General features: G+C 34.4%; 1 long non-coding RNA gene across 1 annotated transcript; it reads right to left on the minus strand.

Moving 5' to 3' along the window:
• Nucleotides 1–2,771: 2,771 nt before the first annotated feature.
• Nucleotides 2,772–6,153, minus strand: LOC149128953 (uncharacterized). The gene is made up of 4 exons (XR_016240612.1): nt 6,126–6,153; nt 5,105–5,233; nt 4,301–4,404; nt 2,772–2,831 (listed from the first exon to the last, which is right to left on the minus strand). It is a non-coding gene; the product is annotated as an uncharacterized LOC149128953 (long non-coding RNA).
• Nucleotides 6,154–11,759: the final 5,606 nt, after the last annotated feature.

Consider the following 11,759-nt stretch of genomic DNA (forward strand, 5'->3'; position numbering starts at 1 on the left):
AAAATAAAATTTATAGATATTCCAATTATTCTGGTGCAATTAAATTTGTTGAAATGATTTGTCTTACTGAATTCAATGATTAAAATTAAGTTTTTGTCAAGACAAAAATCAATACTAGTTTAATAGTTGAAAAAAGAAAAAGAAATTGTTTTTATTTAGCAATAGAAATGATGTTTAAAAGAATCATTCTTTATATAATTACATCATGTAAAACAAGACTGCTACAGACTAATTTTCTTCATTTTGTTTTAAAGCCAAAAGTAGAACTGATAGAGAAATAGAAAGACAATTTAAATACTTAGTTTTATGGCTTTACTGAAAATAACAAGACTGTGTAGTGTACAAGACAATGGAGTGTATTGAAGCAAAATTACCTTTATTACAGTTATTACAAAATCGTTAACATCAATATAGTCAAAAATAATTTACCAGGACACCGCCTGACTGGCCTTCGTAGATTTTCGAGCGAGATCGTTGCCAGTGCCCCTGGACTAGCTCTTGTGCAGGTGGCACATAAATGCACCATTTTGAGCGTGGCCTTGCCAGTACCCGCCTGACTGGCCTTCATGCGGGTGACATGTAAAAGCACCCACTCACACTCTGAGTGGTTAGCATTTGGAAGGGCATCCAGCTGTAGAAACTCTGCCAAATCAGATTGGAGCCTGTTGCAGCCATCTGGTTTCACCATCCTCAGTCAAATCGTCCAACCCATGCTAGCATGGAACGCGGACGTTAAACCGATGATGATGATGATGATGATGATGATGATGATGAAATCAGTAAAACAATGCAAGGGAATGAGTTTTATGTAATTGAGCTTTACTTAAAACTAATTAATCGATAATATGAACGACGATAGGGAAATACAGACTTGGAAAAGAAACATTTTCTCTTTTTATTATTGAGGATTAGAGAAATATTAAAAACACAGAAATGGTGAAATTGGACAAACCTGGGAAGAATTGATAAGGGCACTTTTTAAAATGGTTGAATTTGTATGATGAAGTGATACAGTATACTTTTTTATATCACACTTTGACGGTCCTTGTTCAAAATGCACAATTAACTTGTTTTCTTCTAATTTATAATCAATTGGAGTTACCCATTCACGGCACACTGCAAACGTAAAGGGAAGCCATTTATGTGAACATTACACAGATAGTAAATGTTGTTAAAATAGCCCAAAGTGAATTGAATTTAAACAAGAAGAAAATATTTAAGATGATAATTTTCATGCCAATATTTGAATAATTGTACTTCCCACAATATTACAAGAGACATTCCCACCAACAGTTTCAATATCTTTATTACTGAATCTCACCTTTAACATTAGATATTACCATGTTCTCTCAAATGCCAGAACCTTGCAGCAGAAATCTTCATGAATGTTTAGAATCATTAACAGCAGAAAGAAGTCATTCTTCCTATTATAGAATTTCTGTGCAATTAGATAGCATTTAAGAAATCACTTTCAATGCCCTTCCATAGAATATATATCAATTTTAGTAAATACGTGTGAATACTAATATTATTGGCTACATAAGGTGGTGAGCTGGCAGAATTCTGATAAAAAAATAAGGTACCAGTGAGCACTGGAGTCAAAGTAATTGACCTACTACTTCTCCCAAACTTACTCTTTTACTTGTTTCAGTCATTTGACTGCGGCCATGCTGGAGCACCGCCTTCAGTCGAGAAAATCGACCCCAGGACTTATTCTTTGGAAGCCTAGTACTTATTCTATCGGTCTCTTTTGCCAAACCACTAAATTACGGGGACCTAAACACACCAGCATTGGTTGTCAAGCGATGTTGGGGGGACAAACACAGACACACAACACAAACATATACATACATATATATATATATATATATATATATATATATATATATATATTCTATATATATATATATATATGTATATATATACATATATATATATATATTACGGGCTTCTTTTCAGTTTCCGTCTACCAAATCCACTCACAAGGCTTAGGTCGACCTTAGGCTATAGAAGAAGACACTTGCCCAGGGTCCCATGCAGTGGGACTGAACCTGGTTGGTAAGCAAGCTACTTACCACACAGCCACTCCTATGCCTTGCAAACTTTATGGCAAAATTTGAATACTGGCTACATATGTAGTCAAATTACAAATCAATATTAAAACACAGAAATAACAAATAGTTTTTAACCTTCCATTTCAACATTATCATCAATGACACGTTTACCACCTTATTCTTCCTACAGCTTCTATGCTTTTGGAACACTCACACAGTAAATTAGCTCAACCAGGTAACAATAACTATCAACTAAGAGGTTTTCTGAGCATTTAAAAGACATTATTTTACATAAGTTCTAACTGCCGACTTCTCCTGTGCAAACCAAATCTACCTTTTCTGCAAGCCAGTAACCACACTACACCTGTTTTATGTCCGTAATTTACATTGAGTGTGTTATATGAAATTTCTACTGATTCCTTTTTTGTATATCAAATACAGTCATTTTCCTGATGGTATCAGAGTCTGTCTTTCCTACTTGCTAAAACTTTAGTCTTTTACCAAGCTTACTTTCAAACTTTTCAATATTAGATGTTTCCTTCTCTTCCTGGAAATCTTTTGTATATCTTCAACTGATAAAAACCAAAAGAACTAACACAATATACACCACCACCACTAGTTTCCTCCAAGATTTTAAATAAATAATAATTTCAGGTTCCTTACTGAAGGTATCAACTTTAGCAGTTAGATAACTGTTTCCAGATTCCGGCAACGGCTAAGATGAACCAATATTTCTTTATTTTTTCTTACAGGATGTATATTAAATTCAAAGTGATGCTGCAAATAAATTTTAAAATGCTACTAATATAATAACATATTCAAAATATTGATCAGTTCAATCAAATTTTGTGATAATTTTAATCATATTTAAAAAATAAAAAACATTCAGCTATTTTACTCTGTTATTATTTTCATATATTTTTCATTATGTAAACAACTCTTTATTGGCCCATTTATATTAACTTAGATATCATTTGAAGTAACTACACATATTTTGCATGTATTTTAATATCTTATACCATAACTTCTTGCACCTCTCACCTTCACTGATGTTCACCATTGTCAACAGCATTTGGTTTTTTTTTTACCTGTGTATATTAGAACCTCGCTGATCCTCTTTGCTTCTGTTTCAATTAATTTTTTCATCAAAAATATTAACCCATTACCTACCAGTGATCTCATATGAGATCACTTAAAAATTACAAATTTCATAATTATCTGTCAATATTTACACATATCTAACCTTTTTGCTATATCTACTAGGTATATTTCTCTGATATTCAAATGAGGTTTGCTAATTTTTCATCCAATATCTCGCTTATTTCTATTTAAAATGTTATTTTGAAATGTTATTTTGATCATTCGAGCGTGTTTCTAAGGCTGTTTTATGCTAGAAATCAAAGTTTCATAAAAAAAATTCCAGTTAATAGAATTATGGGAGGTAATGGGTTAAAGTGACAATCACCTTTTCTCAATATCTCTGACGCTACCATTTATATAGCTAGGAATGCCTACTCTCTTAGATACAAGGGAATGTGATAATTCTTCTTTACACATACTTACTTTAAATCTGTTATTCTTCACTAAGTCAAAGCTAAGAAGCAGAGCCATTACATACATATTAACACATGCAAACTTGATGAGGAACTTTTCTTCTTCATTTGCTCTTTTATAACCTTCATTACTCAACAACTTCTACTTTCTACAGTCCAAGCTAAAAAGCATTCACATCTTCCTCTAATCTTCCAATTTTTTCCTTCAAAAGGAACAAATATTTACCAAACTATTTCGTCAGAACTCTCTTCCTCCAGCAACATTCAAAATAGAACTTTCACTCCTAAAGTCCACATGGATCCCTTTGTCTCTAACATCATCTTTATAATCCATCTTAAAATTTAGTTCAATGTCACCATTTACTTCAACTTCACCAAACCAATGAGAGAACTTCTATATGGTTGCTTTACCTACTAAATATAACAGTTAAATCCCCCTCAAATCACTTCCTATGCTGTTTCTAAAATGAGGGTGTTTGTTAATGTATCCCTAGAAGCACTCTGTCAGAATAAAATACAAAGTGGTCAACACTGAAGTACATCTGATCAAAAGTGAGTTTGATCAGGGCTAAAAAATAACTTCACCTCCAGCAAATCAACAATACAACATGCAGGGTCTGTAATATATTCCATATAGATGACCACATTCTTGGAGTTTAGGACAGACTCTTTAAAGACAGAAATTGTACTCACATTACTAATGGATTTTTTCTTTAGAAATGCAGTAACGTCCAAAATTCTACAGATTTTGTCATCAAAATCATATTCAATTTTAAATCCTTTTAAATGGGTTAAACCTATTAAAACAAAATAATCTAGATGTATACATACATACATACATACATACATACATATATATATATATATATATATATATATATGCACACACACACATACACACACATATATTTACTCTTGCAATGATTTCAAAAATATACATATCTACTGGCTTGAAGGTTTTATCAGAACTAACTTGTACAATCACATATAGTGGCATAGTTAACTTTATAACTATTTTTAATATTGTTTGTGTGTTTTGCTGCTATATGGAATATCATACTCATTATATATTTCTTTATTTTTCTACTTTTGGTCTTCTTTTACATATTTATAACAAGAAGCAGCATGAATTTGTACCATTCCTGCCTTTTACAAAAGTCTTTGTCCCCAGAAAAATAAATTTCATTGAGAATCAAAACCAGACTTCAGACTCAGCTTGCAAAAAGATTATCTCTTATTATTCAGGTCTTGGAATATGGTGGAGAATATTAAAATTAAATCAAACGTTATACAATAATAACTGATAAAACATCACAATATTCACATCTTAAGAACTAGATCTGACATAAAATTTAGTACAGAATTTATATAAAAACTAAATTTTTTAATTTGCTTTAAGAAATGGAATCTTTGTCTATGCAGTAAACATTTTTTAATGTATTTGCACCATTTGATTATAACATAATAGCTTATAGAATTTAAGACAAATTTTCTTACTTGCATTCCACACAGCCTTTATTCCTTTTGCTTTGTTTTGCAGGAAATCTGTTAGTTGAAAAGACTTTGGCTTTTCTGGGTACTTTCCGTTAGGAAAAGGCTTGAAGACATCCAAACTCGCATTACAACCTGAAACATGGAAAAGATTTCTTTGAAATCTATTGACATTATAGAAAACTAATTTTTACATCATCAGTAGCTCTTCGATATGCATGGATATTCTTGTTGTAGATGACACGTGAGGGTTCAGCAATTTCTACACGGATGATTTGTTTGTAAGGATCAAATGTTTGAGCTGTACAGTAGCTCGCTCCCTCCATCAAATCAATATTGCATGTACCCGTGCACACTGTGCCACACATCAGATGTCAAAGTAATTGCAGAGTAATGTGCATATGCTCCATGGTGACAGTGTTGATGTGATTTCTGTATGTGTCTGGATGGGTGAATCTGTGTGCCCTGAGGGATGTGTCCGTGTATGAAGGTGTGTTTCTGATGATGTGTTTTTCTCAAGATCACAATGTGCAACTTGGTTTGGGAATCAAATCAACAGTCTTGCAATTATAAGGGCAACACCCTTACCACTCGGCCATATGGAATGTGGGGCTAAAGCACTTAGTTGAGATAATAAACCATTCTTATCATTATTTTCTAATTTAGTTGATCAATATTTCTAACAATTCTTAGATATTCAAAGTGAAGATTATGAAATAGATAAACCTTGTTTAAAAGTGTTTATCTGAATCATCAACATAAATTTTGAGCTCATAAATTATAGAAACAGGTGGTTGTGGTGGTGGTGGTGGCGGTGGCAGTGGCGGTAGCAGTGGCAGTTGTTGTTGTTGTTATGGTTGTGGTTGTTGTTGTTGTTGGATTGCTGATGTAAAATAATTGAAAAATGCTAAATGATAAATTTTACATTACTTTCAAGTTTCTAAAAGAAATAAGGTGTATTAACATGGATAAATATGATTCTAATATAGTTTTTCAATCTGAAAGATAGTTTAATTAAAATACTTACATTTTGTGCCATAAAGATAATAAGATTCCTGAAAAGATAAAAGAGAGAGATTTTTTTTAAAAAAATTATTTCTATTGAATTTAAATTTAGTTAAAACAATTTAGAAACTAACAATGAAAATATATTGTGGTTGTAAACAAGCCTTGAATCATAAAGAAGTCAACTTATAAACAGAGGTAGAGCTTATGTCCATCTCGACTTTTAATTAGTATCTTTGATTTTAGGGAGATTTGGTTGTTATTTTTAAAAGTTTGAACAACCTTATAGACTTTTTCTGTTAGCTTCATGAAAATGAAATATATAGCTACAAACCATATCACATAAATCCCTTATCATAAAGTATTGTGCATGCATGCATGCATATACGTTCATACCTATATATGTATGTATGTCAGCAGTGTATATTCTGGGTGTGCTAGGTGTTGGCTGCACATCCATTGCAAATGGCAAATTCATTATAAATATTAATCTTATTCATTAATTTAATCCCAAATCTTAATGGAAAACTCTTGTTATACCTCTGCTTGAAATTTGGTGGCATTGGGTGTGGCAGTATACCCAATGACTACAACCACGATATGCCATTGATATATGTATGTATTTATGTATATATATGTATATTTATGTATGTATGTATGAGGAAGAAAAAATGCAGTTTAAAAGAGGAGATGTAGATTGGTTTCTTGGGGTAGGATGCAGGAAAAGTTTGTTGCTACATACATACATACACACATGTATATATAGGATGTGTAAAAAGTTTATCGCTATATATACAGGCGCAGGAGTGGCTGTGTGGTAAGTAGCTTCCTTACCAACCACATGGTTCCGGGTTCAGTCCCACTTCGTGGCATCTTGGGCAAGTGTCTTCTACTATAGCCTCGGGCCAACCAAAGCCTTGTGAGTGGATTTGGTAGACGGAAACTGAAACAAGCCCATCGTATATATATATATATATATATATATATATATATATATATATATATATATGTATGTATGTATGTATATGTTTGTGTGTCTGTGTTTGTACCCCCAGCATCGCTTGACAACCAATGCTGGTGTGTTTACAACCCCGTAACTTAGCGGTTCGGCAAGACAGACCGATAGAATAAGTACTAGGCTTACAAAGAATAAGTCCTGGGGTTGATTTGCTCGACTAAAGGTGGTGCTCCAGCATGGCCGCAGTCAAATGACTGAAACAAATAAAAGAAAAGAAAAAAAAAGAAAAAATATAGATATACATATTATATCATCATCATCATCGTCGTTTAACATCCGCTTTCCATGCTGGCATGGGTTGGACGGTTTGACTGAGGACTAATGAGTGAGAAGGATGCACTAGGCTCAATCTGATCTGGCAAAGTTTCTACAGCTATAGTTTCTATATATATATATATATATATATGTATGTATATATATATATATATATATATATATATGTATGTATGTATATATATATATATATATATATATATATATATATATATATATATATATATATATATATATATATGTATGTATATATATATAAATATATATATATATATATATATATTTATATATATATATATATATAAATATATATATATATATATATATATGTATGTATATATATATGTATATATATATATATATATATATATATATATATATATATATATATATATATATATATATATATATATATATATATATATATATATATATATATATATATATTTTTATATATATATATATATATAAATATATGTACTTCCGGTTTCGTAGTGTTAAGACGTGTTTTTCCCTGTCTCTCGAAGCAATCAACAGGTATCTTTCCATATCGAAGATAAATATTCGCTGAAACCGACACAAAACTCGGTACCTGTTTGTTTAACGACGGTCCTGCATTATAACCGTTGAAAAAGAAACTAAATAGTATATATACAACGCACATTAATGTGAGTGAACCAAAGCGAACAACCATCTTCGAAGAAACCACGCACGTGGTGAGAGGTTATAAAGATAGAAATCTGAGCTAAGTTTTATTCTTTATTTCTAAGTTTTATTCAATATTCTATTCTCTTTCCAAAAACAATTTACGACAAAATAATTTATTTCTTAACATACTGTAATTTGTCTCACAGAATAGTTTAGTTTTGTTTTTGTTTATTTACGATAAAATTTACTTACGATAAAATCGTTTCTTCTTAGTTTATTTACATACTAAGTTTGTTTGTTAACATACTGTAATCTCTCTCACGGAATAGGTCTTGTTTATTTACGATAAAATTTATTTACGATAAAATCGTTCTTCTTAGTTTATTTAAAGTATTAAAAGTTTTCACTCAATTTCCCTTATAGTCACCTCGTTTTAACACTCTTAATCAAAATCTCTATTCTACTCTTATCCCATCTTCTCTCCCCCACTTTTTCTCTCTTAGTTTCTCTGTTTCTCACCCTCTCTCTCTGTTCTCCGTGATATATATATATTTCCCGTTTTTCATTTTCTTCTCATTTTCATTTTGTCTTGTTTGTTTCTCTCTCTCGAGTTATCTTCTCTCCCTCATATATACGTGCATACATATATATATATATATATATATATATATATATATATATATATATATATATATATATATGTGTGTGTGTGTGTATGTGTATGTGTGTATATATTTTCATTATTCTTTTGATTTTCATTTTGTCTTGCCTCGTTTTGTTTGTTTCTCTCTTGAGTTATCTTCTCTCTCTCTCTCTCATACATCTCTATTCCTATCACATCCTCTCTTTCTCTCTCTCTATCTATCTCGTACTCTGTACGCACTCTCTACTCGCTCTACTTCGTATTCTCCCTTCTCTCTTTATACTCTTCTTTCTTTCTAGTACTATTTCTATATTCTTTAAGATAACCTCTCTCTCTCAAATATCGTGCACCATGGATACCAGAGGACGAGACTTTGTACAGCGCCAAGTTGAGGCCAACAAGAAGATGAAGATGCGCCGAAACTGGCAGCTGGAAGAAGTTCGTCTTCTTGTTCACGCATGGAACCTGGCCAAAGGATCACCAGCAAATGATCTAATAGCCGAAAGCCTGGATAGGTACAATTTCCACAGGTCAATGGCTCAAATTGATCGAAAGAAACTGGAGCTCATTCGCTCCTACGAGCTCGTGAAACCGCACCTTGACCTCCTAGAAGGCATTATGAGAAACACGGACACAAAAATGGACAGTGAAGACCCTGCACACTGTGCTCAGGCTCAGGAGGACCAAACGGATCACCACGACAAGGCAGATGCCACCAGTGCTGTAGCCACTGACGAGGGATGCAATGACCATGGTGAATACAGTCAACGCTGCACCACAAACGACAAAGACAGGAGAACAGACAAGAAGACGGTAAACATAAACACAAACAGGCTTCAAGCCCAAACACGTCACACAGAGAAAAAGAAAAAGAAACAGATCTGTAAATTCTACCTAAATGGTTCCTGCTGGCACGGGGAAAAGGGACAAAACTGCAAATTTGCCCATCCCAAACACCACCAGCTAAACAAGGTAGATAACCACTTACAACAAAATAAGCAGGATCGCAGAAAAGGGAGACCAGAAAGCTTAAATCTACGTACACATAATCCACCGAATACCAACAGGACTCACAAAGAGAGAAGTCCGTATATTCCTTCTGCTCCCAAAAAAAGGCTATATGCAGAGGCTGTACGAACTGCAGTAGCTGAGCAGCAAGCTTTTTTAAGCTTGGCCCAGAAAATGGTACAACAGTTAACGTGGATGCAGAGGGTACAGAGTCAACGCCACACGAACCATTGTCCAAGACCACCACAGATGATGGATCAGGGATGGCCACCGCTAACACCAGGAACCCCTGCACAGATATCACACCCATATTCCTACTGAATATCCGGGGCCTATTACGAACAGGCGGCAAAGACAAGTTCCTATACTTGAAAGACCTAGTAACATGCAATCAAGCAATATGCATGGTGCTTACCGAAACGCATCTAACACCTAATATAGCAGATGCGGAGATAAATATACCAGAGTATGCCGTACTCCGAACAGACAGAAGGGATAGAAGTCATGGGGGAGTTGCAATGTACATCCGAGAAGATGTCACACCCCTACTACTACTATCACACTCAAACTCTGTATGTGATACTTTAATAGTACACATAAAACAGATTGATGTAGTTGTATGCTCAACATACCGTCCACCAAATACCGCAAAGCAGGAAGGTAAATTTGAGGACAGCCTCAGACGCATAGAAGAGGTCCTGACAAATCTGGACCAACACATCAATATACTTTTCCTAGGCGACTTTAACCTCCCAAATGTTAAATGGCCTGAAGGTCACATCCTCTCTGAGATGTCACTGCATGAACAAAGCCAGGCAAAATCATTGTTAGAACTATCCGACATGCTGTTCATGGAACAAGTGATACTCCAACCAACCAGGGGAAGCAATATTTTGGATCTCTGCTTCACAAACAATGTGAGCCTAATCCATAATGTGAAAATAACGCCCACATCTCTCTCAGATCATAACATTATAGAATTAACTATGTATGGTCCTAGACAACCCACTGACACCCACCCCACCAGGAGGACTCAAGCAATATCCAACCTGAATTTCCACATGGCGGACTGGAAGTCAATTCGCAGAGAGTTTCGAAATCAAAACTGGCATGACAGCCTTTCTTTACAAGACAATGACCTCAAACTAAGTCATTTTATGTCAACCATACAAGACATATGCACCAAATACGTGCCATATAGAAAGACCAGCAAACATGCCAATAGAATTCCTAGAGACAGGACAATCCTTATGAGAAACAGAACAAATGTCTCAAACCAGTTAAATAGAGAACTGGAGGATAGGAAAAGGGCTAAATTAAAACTAACACTGTTAGAAATAGAAAACAAGACTGCATCCATTACCTACATCGACATTGAAGAGGAAGATGTGATAGCTGCCATAAATGAAATGAGCTCAAATTCGGCAACTGGCCCCGATGGTTTCCCAGCTGTCCTCTTAAAGTCGTGTAAACAAGAATTAGCAGGACCACTCCGGATACTCTTCCAGAGTTTCCTTGCAAATGGTAAACTTCCCAAAAAGCTGAAGGAAGGCACCATATGTCCTATCCATAAAGGTGGAAGCAGAGCAGAGGCTGGGAACTACAGGCCCATCTCTCTGACTTCACATATTAGCAAAGTCATGGAACGAATTGTCAGAAGGAGATTGATTGCGTTCCTAGAAGAAAATGACTTGCTGAATGAGACCCAGCATGGTTTCCGTCCAGGTAGAAGCTGCCTCACGCAGCTCTTGCAGCATTATGACTGGGTCCTTAAGCAGCTACTTGACCATTCAAATGTTGATGTGATATATCTCGACTTTGCAAAAGCCTTTGACAAAGTTGATCATGGCTTGATATGTCACAAGCTGCGAAACCTTGGCATAGCTGGTAAATTAGGAGAGTGGCTGCATGACTTCCAGAATGGTAGAAGTCAGACAGTTGCAGCCAATGGAGAACTATCTAGGGAAACACAAATATTGAGCAGTGTTCCACAAGGAACTGTTCTGGGGCCACTACTATTCATAGTGGCCCTTCTGGACATGCCCACGGTCACTCGGAGAGCCACT

The sequence above is a fragment of the Octopus bimaculoides genome, unplaced genomic scaffold (assembly GCF_046866305.1).
Source record: "Octopus bimaculoides isolate indiv1 unplaced genomic scaffold, ASM4686630v1 contig315, whole genome shotgun sequence".
Classification (NCBI taxonomy): domain Eukaryota; kingdom Metazoa; phylum Mollusca; class Cephalopoda; order Octopoda; family Octopodidae; genus Octopus; species Octopus bimaculoides.